Source organism: Budorcas taxicolor, chromosome 3 (genome assembly GCF_023091745.1).
Source record: "Budorcas taxicolor isolate Tak-1 chromosome 3, Takin1.1, whole genome shotgun sequence".
Classification (NCBI taxonomy): Eukaryota; Metazoa; Chordata; class Mammalia; order Artiodactyla; family Bovidae; genus Budorcas; species Budorcas taxicolor.
Genome location: NC_068912.1, coordinates 95482305 through 95504745, shown reverse-complemented (window position 1 = coordinate 95504745; position 22441 = coordinate 95482305). Strand labels below are relative to the sequence as shown.

At 38.0% G+C, this 22441-nt stretch overlaps 1 protein-coding gene across 1 annotated transcript in view; it reads right to left on the bottom strand.

Moving 5' to 3' along the window:
- The window catches only part of FAF1 (Fas associated factor 1), a 487842-nt gene that overhangs the window by 464572 nt on the left and 829 nt on the right, over positions 1 to 22441 (bottom strand). The window lies entirely within an intron of this gene.

Genomic DNA, 22441 nt, shown 5'->3' with positions numbered 1-22441 from the left:
CAAATTTACCTGTTACTCCAGGTGTTTCTTGACTTCCTACTTTTGCATTCCAGTCCCCTATAATGCAAAGGACATCTTTTTTGGTTGTTCGTTCTAAAAGGTCTTGTAGTTCTTCATAGACCCGTTCAACTTCAGCTTCTTCAGTGTTATTGGTTGAGGCATAGACTTGGATTACAGTGATATTGAATGGTTTGCCTTGGAGATGAACAGAGATCATTCTGTCATTTTTGAGATTGCATCCAAGTACTGCACTTCAGACTCTTTTGTTGACCATAATGGCTACTCCATTTCTTCTGAGGGATTCCTGCCCACAGTAGTAGACATAATGGTCATCTGAGTTAAATTCACCCATTCCAGTCCATTTTAGTTCGCTGATTCCTAGAATGTTGACGTTCACTCTTGCCATCTCTTGTTTGACCACTTCCAATTTGCCTTGATTCATGGACCTGACATTCCAAGTTCCTATGCAATATTGCTCTTTACAGCATCAGACCTTGCTTCTATCACCAGTCACATCCACAGCTGGGTATCGTTTTTGCTTTGGCTCCATCCCTTCATTCTTTCTGGAGTTATTTCTCCACTGATCTCCAGTAGCATATTGGGCACCTAAAGAAAAGATGATTATCCAAAGAGACCATACAGGGAAGGATGGAATGGAAAAGGGAACAAGGAGAGACTCTTAAGGTATACTGATATTAATATTTAAGAGAAAGATGGGAGTGGGAGGGAGAGATCGATGCATTCAGAATAGGACATAAAATCAATAAAGCCTATTTTTAAACAGAGAAAAACTTGGTAAATCTTTAAATTGGAAGTGGGCTCAGAAACAGGAGCCAGTAGAAAGGGAGCCCCAAATCCAAAGGAAATGTAATGAAAAACTGATGTGGTGCAGATTTCTAGAGAGATGATTAAGAGCAGGTAGAGGGATGGCAGTTAAAGTTTAATGATAAACTCCCAAGCTCCTCCTTTGAAGTGTGCCATTAATAAGTAAACACATTTAGAAAAAGCAACCAAGTGATAAGACTGGTGGAACGAACTGGAAAATTAGGGCTCAGATAATAAGAGCTAACAGTGACATAGCTGCCTTCATGTGGTGGGAAAATAAATCCTGTAAGGGTCTAAAGTAAATTAGTACATCCTGGAATGTGAACTCAAGTGGGCCTTAGGAAGCATCACTACGAACAAAGCTAGTGGAGGTGATGGAATTCCAGTTGAGCTATTTCAAATCCTGAAAGATGATGCTGTGAAAGTGCTGCACTCAATATGCCAGCAATATTTGGAAAACTCAGCAGTGGCCACAGGACTGGAAAAGGTCAGTTTTCATTCCAATCCCAAAGAAAGGCAATGCCAAAGAATGCTCAAACTACTGCACAATTGCACTCATCTCACATGCTAGTAAAGTAATGCTCAACATTCTCCAAGCCAGGCTTCAGCAATACATGAACCGTGAACTTCCAGATGTTCAAGCTGGATTTAGAAAAGGCAGAGAAACCAGAGATCAAATTGCCAACATCTGCGGAATCATCAAAAAAGCAAGAGAGTTCCAGAAAAACATCTCTTTCTGCTTTATTGACTATGCCAAAGCCTTTGACTGTGTGGATCACAATAAACTGTGGAAAATTCTGAAAGAGATGGGAATACCAGACCACCTGACCTGCCTCTTGAGAAACCTGTATGCAGGTCAGGAAGCAACAGTTAGAACTGGACATGGAACAACAGACTGGTTCCAAATAGGAAAAGGAGTACGTCAAGGCTGTATATTGTCACTCTGCTAATTTAACTTCCTTTTTATTTTAATTGGAGGTTAATTACTTTACAATATTGTATTGGTTTTGCCATATATCAACATGAATCCGCCACAGGTATACACGTGTTCCCCATCCTGAACCGCCCTCCCTACTCCCTCCCCGTACCATCCCTCTGGGTCATCCCAGTGCACCAGCCCCAAGCATCCAGTATCAAGCATCGAACCTGGAGTGGCGATTTGTTTCATATATGATATTATACATGTTTCAATGCCCTTCTCCCAAATCATCCCACCCTCTCCCTCTCCCACAGAGTCCAAAAGGCTGTTCTATACATCTGTGTCTCTTTTGCTGTCTCTCATACAGGGTTATCATTACCATCTTTCTAAATTCCATATATATGCGTTAGTATACTGTATTGGTGTTTTTCTTTCTGGCTTACTTCACTCTGTATAATAGGCTCCAGTTTCATCTACCTCATTAGAACTGATTCAAATGTATTCTTTTTAATGGCCGAGTAATACTCCATTGTATATATGTACCACAGCTTTCTTATCCATTCATCTGCTGATGGACATCTAGGTTGCTTCCATGTCCTGGCTATTATAAACAGTGCTGCGATGAACACTGGGGTACCCGTATTTAACTTCTATGTAGAGTACACGATGAGAAACGCTGGGCTAGATGAAGCACAAGCTGGAATCAAGGTTTCCAGGAGAAATATTAATAACCTCAGATATGCAGATGACACCATCTTTATGAAAGAAAGTGAAGAAGAACTAAAGAGCCTCTTGATGAAAGTGAAAGAGGAGAGTGAAAAGCTGGCTTAAAGCTCAACATTGAGAAAACTAAGACCATGGCATCTGATCCCATCACTTCATGGCAAACAGATGGGGAAACAGTGCAAACAGTGGCTGACTTTATTTTAGGGGGCTCCAAAATCATTGCAGATGGTGACTGCAGCCATGAAATTTAAAGACGCTTATTCTTTGGAAGGAAAGTTATGGCCAACCTAGACAGCATATTTAAAAGCAGAAACACTACTTTACCAACAAAGATCCATCCAGTCAAAGTATGGTTTTTCCAGAAGTCATGGATGGATGTAAGAGTTGGACTATATAGAAAGCTGAGTACCAAAGAATTGATGCTTTTGAACTATGGTGTTGGAGAAGCCTCTTAAGAGTCCCTTGGACTGCAAGGAGATCAAACCAGTCCATCCTAAAGGCGATCAGTCCTAAGTGTTCATTGGAAGGACTGATGTTGAAGCTGAAACTCCAATACTTTGGCCACCTGATGCGAAGAGCTGACCCATTTGAAAAGATCCTGATGCTGGGTAAGATTGAAGGCGCGAGGAGAAGGGGAGGACAGAGGATGAGATTGTTGGATGGCATCTCCGACTCAATGGACATGAGTTTGAATAAACTCTGGGAGTTGGTGATAAACAGAGAGGCCTGGCATGCTGCGGTCCATACAGTCACAAAGAGTCAGACACGACTGAGTAACTGAATTGAACTGAAACTTTTATTAGCTATATTAGTTGCATTATGAAGTAGTGATCTCCCAATTACTAGTACAATGCCTAGCACAGAGTAGGTATTCTGTTTCGTCAAGTGAGTGAAAATATTCATTAAGACAGTTTCAAGTAATATATATATTTTGGTATTCTTCATATCCTCACATCACAATATATGATATGTAATAAGAATTGAAGATTCTATTCATTAATCCAGGACTATCACTAATACCACCAAAACTCCATGATACTCCTATCTCTTTTACTTCACTCATCTGATCACACCAGAAGAGACATATCAATATTTCTGTGGAAAGGCCTTGTTGGGTAAGATCAGAGCATCCTATCTGGGATAAGTAAAAAAAGCAACCTAAATACATGACTCCATAATTTTACACTTTTCCATGGGTGACAAACAGCAGCTCCAAATGTGAGATGTGGCCTGGCCAGCAGGGAATTCCCTGAAAGTATCTTCATGAAGGTCTTCTAAAAACTCAGGAGGACTGCATATGGAACTGAGTCCTAGGGCCAGCTATGTATGTTACCACTGCCCTTTAATCAAAGGATGACTCTACATACATGTTAAGTCAGTATACCTTCAGGATCCATCCCCTGGAAATGCCAAGGCTCTTCTTTAATCTCTCTCTGTCTCTCTCTCTGTCTCTCTCAAACACACACACATACACACACGTGAACATAAGGCATAGATTTGAAAAAAAGGAAAGACATAAAAATCCTCTGTTAGACATGCCAGGAAAGTATGTGGTTGTTTCTTGGCATATTAATATTTTTATCTTGGCAAATTAAATTACTCGTGGATTATGCACAGGATTTATGATCCAACAAAATCTTTAATCTTAGCAATAAAACATACTTCATTATGTCACAATCTACATTTTAACTTTACATTCTCTTCATGCCTGCTTAAGTGGGAAGACTAATAGCTTAAGCAGTATTTCTCTAATCTTAAATCCACATTAAACATGTTTCATGAGGCAAGCATTACCCAGATAGTAGAACCAGGCAAGGACATCACACAAAAAAAAATTATAGGCCAACACCACAGATGAACATAGATGCAAAAATTCTTAATAAAATATTAGCAAACCAAATTCAACTTATACACCATGACAAAGAGGAATTTATTCCAGAGTTGCAAGGATGGTTCAATATCTGCCAGTTAGTCAATGTATACATCACATTAATATAACAAAAGGGGGAAAAATCAAATGATCACCTCAGCAGATACAGAAAAGGCATCTGATAAAATTCAATATCCATTTATAATAAAAACTCTCAATAAAGTGGGTACAGGATGAATGTACCTCAACATAATAGAGGCTACATATGACAAACCTGGAGCTAATATCACACTTAACAGTAAAAAACTATAAGGAACAAGACAAAGATGCCTATTATTGCAATTTTATTTAACACAGTGTTGGAAATCCTAGCCACACCACAGCAATTTAAAAATAAAAAGAAATAAAAGGAATTCAAATTGGAAAGGAAGAAGTAAAACTGTCATTATTTGCAGATGACATGATACTATACATAGGAAATCCTAAGGACCCCACCAAAATACTACTAGAACTAATAAATAAATATAGCAGCCATAGGATACAAAATTAATATATAGAAATTTGTTGCATTTCTATACACTAACAATGAATTACTATAAGGAGAAATTAAGACAACAATTCCATTTACAACTGCATCAAAAATAATAAAATGCCTAGGAAAAAATATTACCAAGAGAGGTGAAAGACCTGTACACTGAGACCTATAAGACAATGATGAAAGAAATTGAAGAGAACACAAATAAATGAAATTATACGCTCATGGATTGGAAGAATATTGTTAAAATGTCCATACTACCTAAAGCAATCTACAGATTCAATGTAATATCTTTAAAAATTACAATGGAATATTTTATAGAACTAGAACAAATAATTATAAAATCTGTATATGTGAACACAAAAGATCCTATTTAGCCATAATCTTGAGAAAGAATGAAATTAGAGGTATCATGCTCCTTGATTTCAAACTACATTACAAGCTATACAGTATGGTACTCACACAAAACAGATTCAGAGTTCAAAGGAACAAAATTGAGAACCTGTAAACAAACCTACAGATAAATGGTCAATTAATTTATGACAAAGAAGGAAAGAACATACAATGGAGAATGGATAGTATCTTCAATAAATTGTGCTGGGAAAACTGGACAGTCACATGCAAAAGAATCAAACTAGACCACTATGTGGGTTTTTCTGATGGCTTAGTTGGTAAAGAATCCGTCTGCAATACAGGAGACCCCAGTTCGATTCCTGGGTCGGGAAGATCCACTGGAGAAGGGATAGGCTACCCACTCCAGTATTCTTGGGCTTCCCTGGTGGTTCAGCTGGTAAAGAATCCTGCAATGTGGGAGACCTCAGTTCAATCCCTGGATTGGGAAGATCCCCTGGAAAAGGGAAAGGCTACCCACTCCAGTATTCTGGCCTAGAGAATTCCATGGACTGTACAGTCCATGGGGTCACAAAGAGTCGGACAGGACTGAGCGATTTTCACTTTCACTTTCAGACCATTATCCACACCATACATAAAAATCAACTCAAAATGGAGTAAAGACATGAATGTAAGACCTGAAACCATAAAATTCCTAGTAGAAAACATAGGTTTTAACCTCACTGACAGCAGTCTTAGCAATGTCTTTATGGATGAGTTCAAAGGCAAGGGAAACAAAAGCAAAAATAAACAAATGGGACTACAGCAAGGTAAAAAGCTTCTGACAGCAAAGGAAACCATCAAAATGAAAAGGTAGCCTACTGAATGGGAGAAGATATTTGTGAATCATATCTGATAAGAGGTTAATATCCAAAACATACTTTTAAAACTCATATAACTCAATAATAAAAAATAAACAGTTGTTGTCAAACAACAATTAAGAACTGGGCAGAGAATCTGAATAGTTATTTTTCCAAACAAGACCTACAGATAGCTAACCCATATATGAAAAGGTGCTCAATATCTCTATCAGAGAAACACAAATGAAAACCACAATGAACTATTACCTCACAACTGTTAAAATGGCTATTAAAAACACAAGAAATAAAAAGTGTTGGACAGAATATGTAGAAAAGGAAACACACATTTGCTGTCGGGGGTTTTGTAAACTGCTGGTGCAGTCACTATGGAAAACAGTACAGAGATGCCTCAAAAAATTAAGACTAAAACTACCACATGATCCATCTATCCCACTTCTTGGTATTTATCCAAAGAACACAAAAATATTAATTTGAAAAGATATGTGAATCTCTATGTTCACTGCAGCATTATCTACAATAGCCAAGACATGGAAACAACCTAAGTTTCTATCAGTGATAAAAGGATAAAAGGACCAAGAAGACGTGGGTGTGTGTGTGTGTGAGACAGAGAGAGAGAGAGTGTGTGTGTGTGTATATGTATAAATTATACACAATGGAATACTATTCAGCCATAAAATAAATTTTGCCATTTTTAACAACATGGATAGACCTTGAGGATATTATGTTAAATAAACTCAGAAGGAAAAACACAAATACCATATGATTTCACCCATATGTGGAATCTAAAACAAAACAAATGAACAAACAAAACCAGTCTCACAGATTCAGAGAACAGATGAGGGGTTATCAGAGTACGGGAGCTGGAGGTGGATGAAAGGGGTAAAGGAGGTTAAGTACATGGTGATGAAAGGTAACTAGACTTCTGGGGGTGATCACTTTGTAGTATATAAAGATGTTGAATTATAATGCATCTGAAGCATATATAATAAAAATGAAAGAAAAGGACAGAAAGAAAAAAAACGTATTTAAACATTATCATCACTTGCTATTCTACTGGGACAATAAAGGCAGAATGAAAACTAAAAGGGCACTGCAAAAAGCAGATTGTACCAATACACAGAAAACGACACATCACTAACTGGCCTTTATCTTATGCTTAATATATCTTTTGTACTTAGGTTTCTGATTTTATTTAAATATTCCTTTAAAAAAAGAAAAGAGCTATTAGCACCTCTTTGCCAAAATGACTCTTCTCTTCAGTTATTCAAATTTAGCACACAAAGTTAATTCCTTACACGTTTCTTTTAGTTAGAAAATTGATTATTTTCAGGAAACCTTTATTCCAAGACTTCAGCTAAAGCTTTTAAGAAAGAAAACTAGTAAGCTACTTTAAATTTTACATTAAAGACAAAAATATAGACAAAAATTCACCAACTATATTGGTAAAATGCTAGAATTACATAATATTACTATGATTGTTATAACTTCCTTGTAATAGTCATATCCCTATTCCTCTAATTAGCACATGAAGATACTATCCTAAAGCTCACAATCTCCCCAAAGTAATTTTTATTTTGGCAAAACATATTTTTTACTTTTTATGAAAAAGATCTAGCACATACAAGAGTAGAGGTTAACAGTAAAATGAACAACCATGAACATAACAGCCTCGTCAACACGTACCAAGACACAGCCACTTTTGTTTTACTCCCGATCAATCTACTCCCAAAGACCTCCCAGAGAGTTCTGAATTCCAGACATCATATCATTTCATCTGGAAGTATTTCTGTATATATTTCTAAAGGATAAGGACATTTTTTAACATAACCTAATATATTATCATATTTAAAAACCCTAAGTATTTAATTTCCTCAAATATTCAGTCAACCCTGGCAAAATATCTTACATTATCCCAAGATAATCACTAAGTAATGTTTTTCTTTTTTAAAAATACAACGCAAAAGAAAAAAAAAAACACAACACAGTGTAAAACAAAGTTCATGTATATCAACTTGATCGATTCAGTGGCATCAACTCTATTACTCTTGCCACTATGTCATTACAGTATCCATGGATGTGAAACCTGTACTGGGCCATTCTGTGTAAGGGACTTAAATATCCTGGATTTGGGTATCTTCAGGGGCTCCTGGAGCCAATCCCCCATAGATACAGAAGGACTTTAGCTTCACACCCCACTACCAGGACCTCACAAAGATACCCAGACAGCACGCCACAAAATGACGCAAACACTGATAAATGCAAAAGTGAAGTTAAAAAAAAAAAAACAAACCAGTGACAGGATAATCTCTTGCTAAAGTACTAAGTAATCCCAATAGAAACCACTGTCACACACAATTTTAAGATAAGAAGTCAATGAATACCAGTTTTGCTCTTCTTTGATTCCTCTATTGACCTCAGTAAATCCTGAGACACCAGAAAAACCTTGTTATTCTTCCTTTTTGTGTTTCACAAGCTATATACAATAAGAGGAAAATCAAAAATAACTGGAGGCATCTTTGTGTTTTTTTCTTAAGGCTACCTTGTAAAACAGTGTCAGACTATTTTTTTGGGCTCCAAAATCACTGCAGATGGTGACTGCAGCCATGAAATTAAAAGACGCTTACTCCTTGGAAGAAAAGTTATGACCAAACTAGATAGCATATTCAAAAGCAGAGACGTTACTTTGCCAACAAAGGTCCGTCTAGTCAAGGCTATGGTTTTTCCTGTGGTCATGTATGGATGTGAGAGTTGGACTGTGAAGAAAGCTGAGCGCTAAAGAATTGATGCTTTTGAACTGTGGTGTTGGAGAAGACTCTTGAGAGTCCCTTGGACTGCAAGGAGATCCAACCAGTCCATTCTGAAGGAGATCAGCCCTAGGATTTCTTTGGAGGGAATGATGCTGAAGCTGAAACTCCGGTAATTTGGCCACCTCATGTGAAGAGTTGACTCAATGGAAAGGACTCTGATGCTGGGAGGGATTGGGGACAGGAGGAGAAGGGGATGACAGAGGATGAGATGGCTGGATGGCATCACTGACTCAAAGGACGTGGGTCTGAGTGAACTCCAGGAGTTGGTGATGGACAGGGAGGCCTGGCATGCTGTGATCATGGGGTCACAAGGAGTCGGACACGACTGAGCGACTGAACTGAACTGAATCTTGTAAAATGCCGTTCTTATTAATATTCTCCTCTACTGTAGTCAGAATAATAGAGGAAAACATGTTCTCTCACAGGAGGGGAGGAGATGACCCAAAGAAAAGCAGACCAAATTTTTACAATTTCTTTGAAGTTTGCTTTTCTATTTAAAATTCATGCAAATTTTATATTTACTTCATGACAACTGTCTTTAATTTTTTTTAAACATATATTTCATTTATTCTAGTAAATTGGTCCTACAAAATGTGCATTTTTATTCTGTATCTTTGAGTACTCCCTAGCATGCCCATTTAAGAAATGTGTATATATATAATTTCACAGACTAGAACTGAGTTCCAAAACCAGTCTTGTTATGACTACCTGTCATTAGATAATTACTTAACCTCTTTACACCTCCATTTTTTCATCTTTAAAATTGGAATAATAACAAGACCTACCACAGATTAGATCTCATATACCAATTAGTTTGGATAATGCAGATAAAACACATCACAGACACCAGTAAAAAGCTCAGTAAGTGTTAGTAGTAATTACAATTATCTCCAAAATCAATCTGTACAATGAGGGATTACCAGCCTTTCGTGGTGGTAAGAACTGTGAAGCATCAAATATTACTCTCAACTTACTTGCATGCTAACAATGCAGCCTGTTATAATTTCATGAATGCTGGAGGAAGACTCAGTAGTTGTGGTACACTGGCTTTGCCTCACAGCATGTGGAATCCTCCCAGATTAGGGAGTGAACCCGTGTCCCCTGTATGGGCAGATGGATTCGTATCCACTGGACCATCAGACAAGTCCGAACATGAATCCTTTATCATGGACAGTAAGCATGCCCACTCTGCTTTGTTTATCTTTATTTTCTAGGCCATAAGCAAACTTGCCCTTTGGTCTGGAAGGAGACATGTGACCATGGCTGATCACAATCCAACACCCTTGAAAACAGCAGTTTGGAACAACCAGTGTCTCTATTCATAAGACATGCAGAAATAGAAGAGATACAGACAGAACTGTCTCCCAACAATATCTACCCAATCGTAACCATCTCTGCCACTGAACAAAGTTTTTCATGGGTATACCACTCCAGCAGCCACTGTGATTAATCTGATCGGCAGAAGCTAGGGCTAAATCTAATTTGTCTCATATAACATTTAATTAAGGCAACTATCAACAGTCAGCAGGATGATGACAACCTTCAAAATTTATTTCATCCATGTTCCTCAGGGTTCCATACCCAAGTAACATGAAAAAATCGGATAAGTCATCAGGGTTTACCTCAGAAAAGTGTGTGGGGCTTCCCTGGTGGTCTAGTGGTTAAGAATCCACCTGTCTATGCAGGGGACACTAGCTCAATCCTAGCTGCTGTAAGGCCTGGGAGCCACAACGACTGGGCCAGTGCTCCAGGGCCTATGTACGGAAACTACTGAATCTACACGCTGTGACTACTGAGGCCTGCGCACCTAGAGCCCAGGCTCTGTAACAAGAGAAGCCTCGCAAAGAGAAGCCCGAGCACCAGTACAAAGACCAGCCCCAGCTCACCGCAGCTGGAAAAAGCCTGTGCACAGCAACAAGGACCCAACTCAGTCAAAACATAAAATCTTCAAAAAAAAAAAAAAGTCTAATAGCTTTCTCTCAGTTTCTATATTAACCTTTCCACTTGGCCCAAGGCATTAATCCAGAACAAGGGAATGAATTAACAATTATACAGGCTCTGCCCTGACCCACAGGAAAGAAGTATAGGGCAATTTTATCAACTCTGGTTAGTGACTTGTGGCTGACCTGAATGCTTTCCAGGGCCAAGATGATCCACGGATTGCTTCAGCTAAAAAGTCAGGAACAAATTCTGAACCACCTATTCTAACTGAATGACTTCCCTCAGAGAGGTAACTGTCCACAGGGTGCACATAAATAACAAATCAGAAATCACTCTGCAAGGCTTTCCCAAAGATAGCCTCATCTGGGAGAGATCTTCGCAGTCATATGAAGGCTACAAGATCTACTGGTGATGTTTACTTAAATATTCAAAAGGTGAAGGAGGCCATATTTTTGGAGGAAGGGGAATTAATGCCTGGTTTCCACACAAGAAATACAGTCCTGAAGGCAGACACAGTTCACCTAGAAAGAGTAGGTTGTTCACAATTGTTGGTTCCTTCCAAGTGGGACCTACATCAGTCTGGAGGCACTATTAACTTGTGTCTCAACATGATGTCCCATTTAAGCTTGTGTCTCAACATGATGTCCCATTTAAGTGGTGGCCCTTAGGGTTCCCAATTCCTACAATTAAGCTTAATCCTTGTTGTTGACAGGAATTAATGAAGGCAGTTAATCCAAACTGTCCCATCTGACCAGGCCCACCAGTAATCTGCCCCATAGAATTGCTAACTGAAGGCTATGGTATGGGACTGGGGTAGGCATCAGGAAGTGCTGATAGGTGTTTTGCATGAAAGTAAAGACTCTGGAGGCCAACTTCTGATATTTCCAATAGACCTGTTCATAAGGTTAAGACAAATCACAGGAATGACAATCAAAAAGCTGTGAATGGTAGAGTGCATCAAAGGTCCCTCAAATACCTTGACTGTCAGCTCACTACTGACTTTTACAATAAAAACTGCACCATCGTCAGACTGAAAAAGGTCCAGAAAGATGGAAAGTAGAGCACAATTAGTTTCAAAAGCCAAAATGGCATAGCCAGTCAGCTAACTGGACCAAGGACAGTGAGGCACCGTTGATACTTCAGAGAGGGAGGTCAAGGTCCAATTTATTTAACCTGCCAAAAGCAAGCAGGGGCCACATCCCATGCAATGTGGCTTCTCTCATGTGACAAACAGGTCAACTTTTGGGAGGAGTCACATGTCTGGCATGCAGTGGTACCCTCTGCATCAGAAATACAGTCTTCTGCTTTACACACACTTTATGATAGTTAATATGTTGTCACATCTGATATGATGATGGATCCTGGCAACAGTAATGGCTCTGGGCAGTACAGGCTCAATCAGAAGCTTGATTCCAGGGGGCTTCATCAGAGAAAAAGCCCTTACTGTGGGCATCTACATGAGTGATTCAGACAGTTTGATCAGCAGCTATAATTTGTTTCCATAGTTCACAGCTTCAAAGAAAGCTGTCTTTAATCTGTCAGTCTATAGTTTCCAAGTGGCAGACCAAATAGCTGGGCCACTGGCTACAGGCCAAGGGTCAATAGAAATACAACAAGTCTCATGAAAGAAAGGACAGGCCAGACCTATAAGAACACTCTTGAGTTCTATACACTGAACACAGCAATTACAGTCATTACTAGTCTGCATAGCTGGTGCAGAGGCTGAACAGTCACAAATGACAAGCAGACACAACGCATTTCAGCTTGGCTGAACCACTGGTGAACCAGGTCCAGGTTTAGGAAAACCTTAATAAATTGAGGCCCTCACTGAGTCACTGGCTTTGCTTTAGATATGAAGTTGGGAATAAAGCTTCCTTCAAAGGAGTGGCTGAGCTACAAGACATTATGCACCCTCATCCTCTGATCTCTCAGACAAACCGGTGAAAATTCTAATAATTTTGCTTTCTGTCCACCGTGACTGTAAATTTGACTCCTTTCGCATTCAAATGTAGGTGTATATACATCTGTAAATGTCTGAAAGGAGGCAGAACCTTCTGCCCAGCCAGGACAAATCTTAGTGCTATTTGCTACACTGTGGAGCATCAGAAACTGAGTCTGACTGACAAATTGATGGAAAACACTCCCTCCATCTGAGAGGACATTTGAGAGTTGTTGAAAGTTAGCCACAACCAGTGAAGAAGGAAATGACAACCCACTCCAGAATTTTTACCTAGGAAATCCCTAGACAGAGGAGCCCAGCAGGCTATGAGAACAACAAGCCACAACCAGAGGATTGTTTAGGCAGCTGTCTTTGAAGCTATTTCCTGGTACTCAGTCTGCAACCACCTACTTACTTCCTCCTCATTAATCGGCAAGAAAGTAGAGAACTACTCAGTTCTGTCAACATATTCACTACCAATTCCCAAGGACTTCCCTCAAACTATTAACCAGCCCATAAGGCCCTCACTCTTCCTCTTCCAGAAAGTTATGTGTCTGTCAATATCTCATCCTTATTGCTAGAACTGTTAAGAGAATTGAAGGATATGTGATTTTCACCCTACTTGCAAACAAAGTTGGAGCCTGCCAGTTTCATGGATGCTGGCAGAAGACCTAGACTCCTGAGTTGGAGAAATTAATTTTATGATTCATGGCAATATTTGTAGTCAAAATATCAGAATTTTCTTGCACAGTTTCCTAGTTCCATTTCCCACTGCGTGACACAAACAAAGCAGTCCAAATGATACCTGCACATACAGTGGACTGTATTACAGAGAAGGAACCCGGAGCCTGGAGCACCGAATTCTTTTTAAATGGACACTGTGCATGTTTACCCTTTGCTCCAGAGAGAGATATTACCTCTGTCTTCCAAGGCTTCTCACTGCACAAATATCCTTGAAAATATAATCAGAAACAAAAGCAGCAGCAGTCAGGACTCTGACAAGTCATACAGAAACCATGGTTATCTCTGAAATCCAAGACAGGGTTGCTGTAGAATTTAGATGTTAAGAACCTAGCACAATATCTGGCACATACAAACCAGTCAAAAGCTATATGCTAATATTATTATTCCTTCCTCATTAAACCTAAAATAAAAACGATCAATCACGTCTCCATCTCCCTTTAAAGATGCCAAAGAATATGACTAAAATTGACTCTGAAAACAGTTTAACCACTACTCTTCGCTTGAGACAAAGAGAGTGGGATGCCAGGAGAGCACAAGAGACAAAACTTTCCTGTAACATTTTTCTATTATAGCTCAGTTATTAAAGCACATGAACTCTGGGATGGGGAGGAAGGGGAGGGAAATGTGACTGGAACCTAACTCTAATACCATTAAGGTGCATATAACCTGCAAACTTTTCTACTTTTCTTTACCATAACTTGATATCTCATTCTATCTCAATTTTTCCTTTATAACGACAAATAAGTATAAAGACAGGTACAATTATTCTGTTAATTTTGCTTCTCAAACTTACCTTAAAATCAATGACTAATGATTTAACATGGCAAGAACTTTTTATTTGAAATTAGAATTTCTGCCTTAAAAACAGTTTGAGTGAAAATGTAATCAGGTAGAGTAGTAACATAAGGCAATCCAGTGATAGCATTCAAATTTTACAAAGGTCATGGCCTCAAGCCCTATATTTTGCCACATTATCTTACTGAGTCCTCTATAAAAGCTAACACAGAGGGTAGGTGTTTTGAACTTCCCTAAAAATGGCTCACCTTGAAGTTATAACCCTCAATTCAATAAATGAGTCTAATTTTTACTCTCCCAATGACAGATTTACTTATTCAAAACTATGTCACAAAACAGTAGGTACTTAAAAATACATAAAAATTTACAATTCTACTCCATTTATTTGTACCATAACAGCCAATATTCATAATATTCCTTCAAAAAATATTCACTGAGCACCTATTAATAGATACTACAGGAACAGTGGTTAACATACAGGCAGTTGTTCACTCAAACAGCTGACAGTAGAGGAAAGAAACATGGTAAGTGATTAGCAACAATCTGATATAAGACTCAAAAGAAGAGAAATATGTACAAGATATTTAAGAAGAAATGATTAACTGGGCACAGAATATTGATGTAATTAAATAAGAAAAAGGTAGGCAATGATTTTGAAAGACAAATAGAAGTATTCCAAAAGGATATGAGGGTTTCCCAGGTGGCTCAGTGGTAAAGAATCCGCCTCCCAATGCAGGAGACGCAGGAGACACGGATTCAAGACCTGGTTTAAGATCTCCTGGAGGAATAAATAGCAACCGACTCCAGTATTCTTGCCTGGAGCATCCCATGGACAGAGGAGCCTGGCGGGCGATAGTCCATAGGGTCACAAAGAGTCAGACACGACTGAGCATGCACGCACTCAAAGGGATATGAAAACTAAGCCTTCAAACATATAGACTCATGAAACAACACATTTTATTATGAGCATCAAGTATACACTGAAATACTCAAATTTTTCTAAGTCATAAAAAATGGAAGAGTACTTAAGATTACAAAATCAAAGAATCACAGGAATGAATGTAACGTCAAAAATCATTTAGGTCAGTTGTTCTCTAGTCCATAGATCCAGCAACATCAGAATAACCTGAGAACCTGGTAGAAATGCAAATTTGCAGGCACCACCCACGATCCACTGAATCAAAAACTCTGGTCTCTTGTGATTTAACAAGTTCTCCCAGTTTCGTTTGTTTGGTTGGTTGGTTTTTTTTTTTTGGTGTTCCCTGGTGGCTCAGTCGGTAAAGAGTCTGCCCAAAATGGGGGAGACCTGGGTTCAATCCCTGGGTCGAGAAGATCCCCTGGAGAAGGAAATGGCAACCCACTCCAGTATTCTTGCCTGGAGAATTCTGTGAACAGAAGAATCTGGTAGGCTACAGTCCATGGGGTCACAAAGAGTGGGACACAGCTAGGTGACTAACACTTTCATTTTCTTTCCCAGTTATTTTTATGCAAGCTACAGTTTGAGAACCACTAATTTAGACCAGTGGTTTTCACCACTATTGAAATTCTAGGACAGATAATTCTTCATCATCATGGGATGTCTACTGCATTGTACAATATTTAGCAGAACCCTGGCCTCTATCCACTAAATGCCAGCAGCACCCCCTAGTTGTGACAGCCAAAAATGTTTCTAGAAACTGCCCAATGTTCTTTGGGGGAGAGAAATTATCCCAAGCTGAAAACCACTTATCTAGACCAGGGATCAGTAAACCTTCCTGTAAGAGCCAGGGCTCTGCAGACCATGCAATGAACTACCCAACTCTGATAACAAGGGCAAAAGTGGCCAGAGATAATACATAAATGAATATGCATAACTGTCTTCCAATAAGGCTTTACTGACCAAAAAAAAAAAAAAAAAAATGGTGATTTGGCACTCTGGATGTAGCTTGCTAACACCTCAAGCTAGATAAGGGCTTCCCAGGTGGCACTAATGGTAAAGAATCAGCCTGCCAATGCAGGAGACATAAGAGATGCGAATTTGATCCCTGGGTCAGAAAGATCCCCTGGAGGAGGGCATGGCAACCCACTCCAGTATTCTTGCCTAGAGAATTCCATGGACAGGAGACTGACAGGCTACAGTCCATAGGATGCAAAGAGTTGTACACAACTGAAGAGACTCAGCATGCACACGAACTCAACAAGCTAGATAAATTGGCTTCTCTGGTGGCTCAGTGGTAACAAATCCTCCTGCCATTGCAGGAAACACAGGTTCAATCCCTGGGTCAGTAAGATCCCCTGGAGAAGGAAGTGACAACCCACTCCAGTATTCTTGCTGGGAAATGCCATGGACAGAAGAGTCTGGAGGAGACAGTCCATAGGGTTGGTCGCAAAGAGTCAGACACGACTTAGCAACTAAACAACAACACAACAAAGCTAGATAAACTACCTAAATTATATCTGAATGTCCCCAACCTCAAGTGATTATTCAGACTCTATCTGAACACCTGATCTAGTACAATCTTTTATATTCAAGCAGATAGGGCTCTAAACAGATCTCCATCTTGTATTCTGAGTAACTGATATCCAGAAAGGATAAATGACTCTCTCAGAAAACCACAGCCAAAGCAAAAAAAAAAAAATCCAGAGCTCTTGATGGCCTAAGTGCCTCCTATAGAAAACTAACCATATAACGTGGCCTGCGATACATTCAAATGTTCTCACTTCAGAGTTATTAAAACCTAGAAAGAAAAGTACTGATATCATGGGGTGGGCTGAGGTGGGTGGTATGGAAAAAGGTAGGTAAGTTTATCTTAAAAGCCCAGATAGTAAATATTTCAAGCTCGTGGGCCATGAAGTCTCTGTCTCAACTACTCACCTCTGTCACTGCAGTGACAGAGCAGTCATAGAAAACAGGTAAATGAATGGGTGTGGCTGTGTGTCAATAAACCTTTATTCATAAAAACAGGCAACCAGCTTATAGATTAGTTTCCTGACCCTTGAACTACAGAGTCCATAAAACCTGTCTGGCAAACAATAGGCATCCACCCAACCACACTCAACAAATCTGAAGTCTCTTCCATTCCACGGTTTCTGACCACCTGTGAGGTCAGAAGCATGGCACTGGACTGGACTGAATGGCAGTCTAGGGAGAGCAGTCCCTCCCTTCCTCCTCCTTTTCTTCCCTCCCTTCCTTCCTTCTGGCATGTCTGCTATATGCCAGGAACTGTAATTTATTTATTCATAAGTTTTATCAATTTAGAGAAATTTCTAAGTGGTGGATCTTGTTTTCCCTTGGAAATTCACGCTATCTGACAAATTAAGCTAGAAAATGAACACTTTTATGTACACCTGAATAAAACCTTTGTTTCAAACCAGTTCATGACCTTGGACAAGTCACTTCCTTTTTCTGTGTCTCAACTTCCACAAAAGGAAAAATGAGAAGCTAGAAATAGATGATCTCTGAAGTCCCCTGCAAGAAACAAGTGTGTACCTTAAAACTGTCAACAATGAAAATAACAGCTAAAATTTATTAAACATTTTCTATATCAGACATCTGTTCTAATCACTTTAACTCATTTTTCCTATGGGAAAACTGAAGCAAAGTCGTATGAAGTAACTGGTCAAAAATGACAAGATGAGTAAGAGGCAGAGCTATGATTTTAATCTAAATAATCGGACATCAAAGTCCATTCTCTAAACCACTATCTACTAAACTTTAACCTATATGCCAAAACCTTATTTCCACAATGACCAACAATCCAAACACAAGACAATATGATTTGTCCCTCTAAAAATAAAGGGGACAGTGAAGTAAAGAAAAGAAAAAAGACTAACAAGACTACTTCCTACCATAGCACTCAATCTCACCCAGGATAACTTCCCAGGAAATAAAGATGATGTTCCATGATTACTTAGTTTGATTACTTAGTTTGTTCCATGATTACTTAGTTCCATGATTACTTACATTAATGTAAATGTACAAAGCAATTTAAGTGGCAAAGGTATTACTAGCTGGAAAGACCAGGAGTGGAAAACAAATGCACAATTGTGTCATCCAGGATACACAACAGAAGTAACATCAAAATCAGTGCCAAATTAGAGAAGAAATAAAGGTCTTCTTATTGTGACCAATAGAACTAGATTCAGAAAAAAATACTTTTTTAGCAAAGCAGATGAGTTTTGTTTAAGACAAAGTCTGAAAGAAAATATTACTACTAGTTAGAGTTGCTTTTGCTTCACTTGAGTAGCACTCTAATCTATGTGTCTATATTATCAGTTACCAAGAAATAGAAAGACATGTGATGCACATGTGACACTAAATTGCTACACCACTCATTTTGCTCTCAAAAAAAAAAAAAATTTATAAGTAAAAAAAGTATCTTAGACAAAAAACAATTTGGCATAGTATTAATTGAAAAGTTAAAGGGATGGGGAAGAGAGAAGACTCATTCTTCTGTTTACCGAGAATTAAAGCAAAAGGTAACTAATTACTCATTAAATAGCAACTACAATTTCGTTTGCCTAAGTGTTTTCTCACCTGTAAGCAAATCAAATACAGTATCAAGAGTTTGTTTGATCAAATGATTTTTGTTCTATACCTCAACCTTTAAAAAAATTTAAATAATTATACAATTACAAAAAGATTTGGAATTTTCACCTGAATGCATCTCTTTGTTATGAAAAGACCTTAAGGAAGGAGAAAGACTCACAATTCATCAGTGCCTGCCTGTTTTTTAAACCCAGGAAATTCCTTTACACCCCCTCCTCATTCTGGTTAGCCAGAACTGTAGGTGTACCAGTTTACTCATTCCTTTACCAGTAATATACTATGCTAACACTATTTACATTTAAAGCTGATTTTTGTCAGACTATTCCAAGTTCCAAACTTACTAGTTCAGAGTGGAATTTACAAATAATTGATTAAACACTATGTTGTCATTCTCTCCACTCAATTTTGGTGATGTAACCACTATGGAAAACAATAGGCAATTCCTAAAAAAATTTAAAACAGAAATACAATATGATCTAGCAATTCTACTTCTGGACATATATCCAAAAGAATTGAGAACAGGGACTTAAAGAGGTATTTGAACACCCATGTAGAGCATTAATGATTCACAACAGCCAAACATGGGGGAAAAGTGTCCACTGGCAGATGAATGGATCAACAAAATGTGGTACATACACAAAATGGAATATTATTAATATTCCATTATATTCCATATTAGTCCATAATATTCAATAATATTAATTAATAGTAGTTAATATTCAATAATATTAGAAAGGAAGGAAATCCTGACACATGCTACAACATGGATGAATATTGAGGCCATTATTCTAAGTGAAATAAGTAAGTCACAAAAGAACATATACTGTATGATTTCACTTATCTAAAGTACCTAGAGCATTCACATTCACAGAGACAGAAAGAATGGTGGTTACCAGGGGCTGGAGAGAAGGAAGAATGGGAAGTTATTTAATAGAAACAGAGTTACAGTTTTGCAAGATAAAGAGAGTTCTGAAGATGGTTGGTTGCACAACTGTGACCATACTTAAAGCCACTGAACTGTCATCCACGCATCTCTATCTCAAATCTCTTAACTTGGAAAATAGTTAAGATGGCAGATTTTATCTTATGCATATTTCACCACAATTTAACATTTTTGCCAACTGGTAGCTGCTTTTACTTGGGGTTGGGGGGGAGAAATCTTTTAGAAGACAATTCGAAACATATTTGCTTTGTAATTAGTTCACTCACCTACAAAATCTCAAATCTATTCCATTAAGTGTGAGCCGGGATCTTTCATCCACTACTTATCCCATTAAAAGAAACCAGGCAATTTTTTAAAATTATAGCCTAAGACTTGGAATGTAGATGCTTGAATGATACATGCTTCTTCTATAACTGGTCAAATCAATTTTCCTACCCACAACTGAACATAGTAAAATTATGTTCTATTTACCTCATATGATTGTTAGCCACTCCTACACTGACTTCACCAGAAGTCCTTTCTTTATTAAGTTGAAATATTTAGAGAGAATACAAAATCCTTCTCAAGAACTTTCCTACATTTGGACATTGTATTTGTAAGAAGCTATTATCTAGCAATAATCAATGTCATAAACTTAATTATTTTAAATTTTACTCACATTTTAAAATCATGTCCTTTTCTACAATGGAAGCAATGAGCTCAAAACTATTAATTTTCACAATCATACGAAATAAGCAGAACATAACTACACTATGTTCACTTTTGCTGGGGAAATCTTTTGTCCAGTTACAAAAGAAGCCAGTATCATCCACATATCTATACCTCAAATTTCAAGCTATAATATTTAAAATAAATTGACTGGTTTCTGGTAACTGGATAAATGCTATTTTTTAGGTTAATTCTATAAAAGTTTTACATGTTATTTAAAAGAATAATTTTTATTTTTATTTTATATTGGAGACAGCTGATTTCCCTGGAGAAGGGAATGGCAACCCACTCCAGTACTCTTGCCTGGAGAATCCCATGGACAGAGGAGCCTGGAGCGCTACCGTCCATGGGGTCACAGAGTCGGACAAGACTGAGCAACTAACACACACACACACACACACACACACACACACACAGCTGATTTACAATGCTGTGTTAGTTTCAGGTGTACAGCATAGTGAAGAATAATCCATTTTAAAACCAAGTCCACTGGAGTAAACTGATCTGGAATCATCATTTGCAAGAGGAATACAAGGTTCCTAAAATACACAAAAAGCTAATGTGCTTGTGTATGGTTTTCCAAATAACTTTATTCTACAATAATATTCTCCTGCCTATTTGACAATATGAAATTAACTCTCACCATTTGACAAACAATTGTTTGATACAGATGCCATAAGCTTTTTTTTTCCATTTGTAAACAACTGTTCACAGGATTGCCATTTGTTTGAAGAAAAAAACTTACTAGAATGTTTTCATGTGCTCAAAATAAAATCTGAAAAGCTTGTCAGAAAATCTTACTTTACCTCTGAATATAAGAATTCTAAATTTCCGGACCAAAACCAATACATCTAAGCATAATAACTGTCACAAATAATGAGAGAAAACAGCTACAAGTTACTAGAGTAAGTTTTAATGAGTAAACTATCCTTTTTGTTGTAATCTAAAGCCATTCCTACCACAGCAGAACAATTTTACAAAAGGATAAAACCATTTCTAGATATATAGAGTCCTTTGTCACACAATGATATTCCACATTAGGTAAAAGATTGAAATGGAGAATGAAAAAAGGTGAAATTAGGCAGAAAATCTCAGGCCAATCCTAATCCTACAAAGCACCAAAAGCTTGTGGTCAACTTTTATTTTCAGAACCTCTTTCTGAGTTTGAAAGTTACAGTATAATGAAATGCAGACACATGCATTTCCCTAAGGTAGCAGGTATCACTTAGATAATTAAAAGGGCAAACTCTGGAAATGGACATCAGACTATAAAGTTGTAAGAATAAGTAACTTTAAAAATCAAAGAAAGAAGAAAAGCCCTACAAAATATCATTAAGAAAAAATACTGCCTACTAAGCTAATGTGAGACCATGTGCAATGATGACAGCGTTAAAGGAAGGAAATGCCTGCCTATATGTAACTGAAGCTTCTAAGTTAATGCCAAAATAAATGATTAAAAACATCTCACTACAACACTGTCTTCAAACATCAAAAGGCAAAAGTGGTGTTTACAGGGTATTCTAACTTCAAATGCTTCATGAAGCACACAGCTCTACTTTCAAAGGGATTCCCTAAAACAATTACATGCCAGTGGCATTACAGTTGGGTTCACTAAGAAATAATCTTAGCTCATCCTTTAAATTATTCCTGGAGAAAGAACACCACCCAAGTAATTCAAATCTGTAGAGGAAGGGAGTCCAAAAGCATGGATTGGTAATTTATTCAACTTGTGAATTCACAGTTTGTAAATTCACTTTGATATATACACTCCTCATCTTCCTATACCCAAAGATTCTAATAAGGCATCAAAGTCTCAAATGTTTATTTCCCCTTCAAAACCAGCACAATGCCCTGCTACCCTTACCACCTCATCATTTTTAACTCTCCCCTTAATACACCACACCCACACCACACCCACACCCCACACAGCACACTCTCCTCATAAACAAC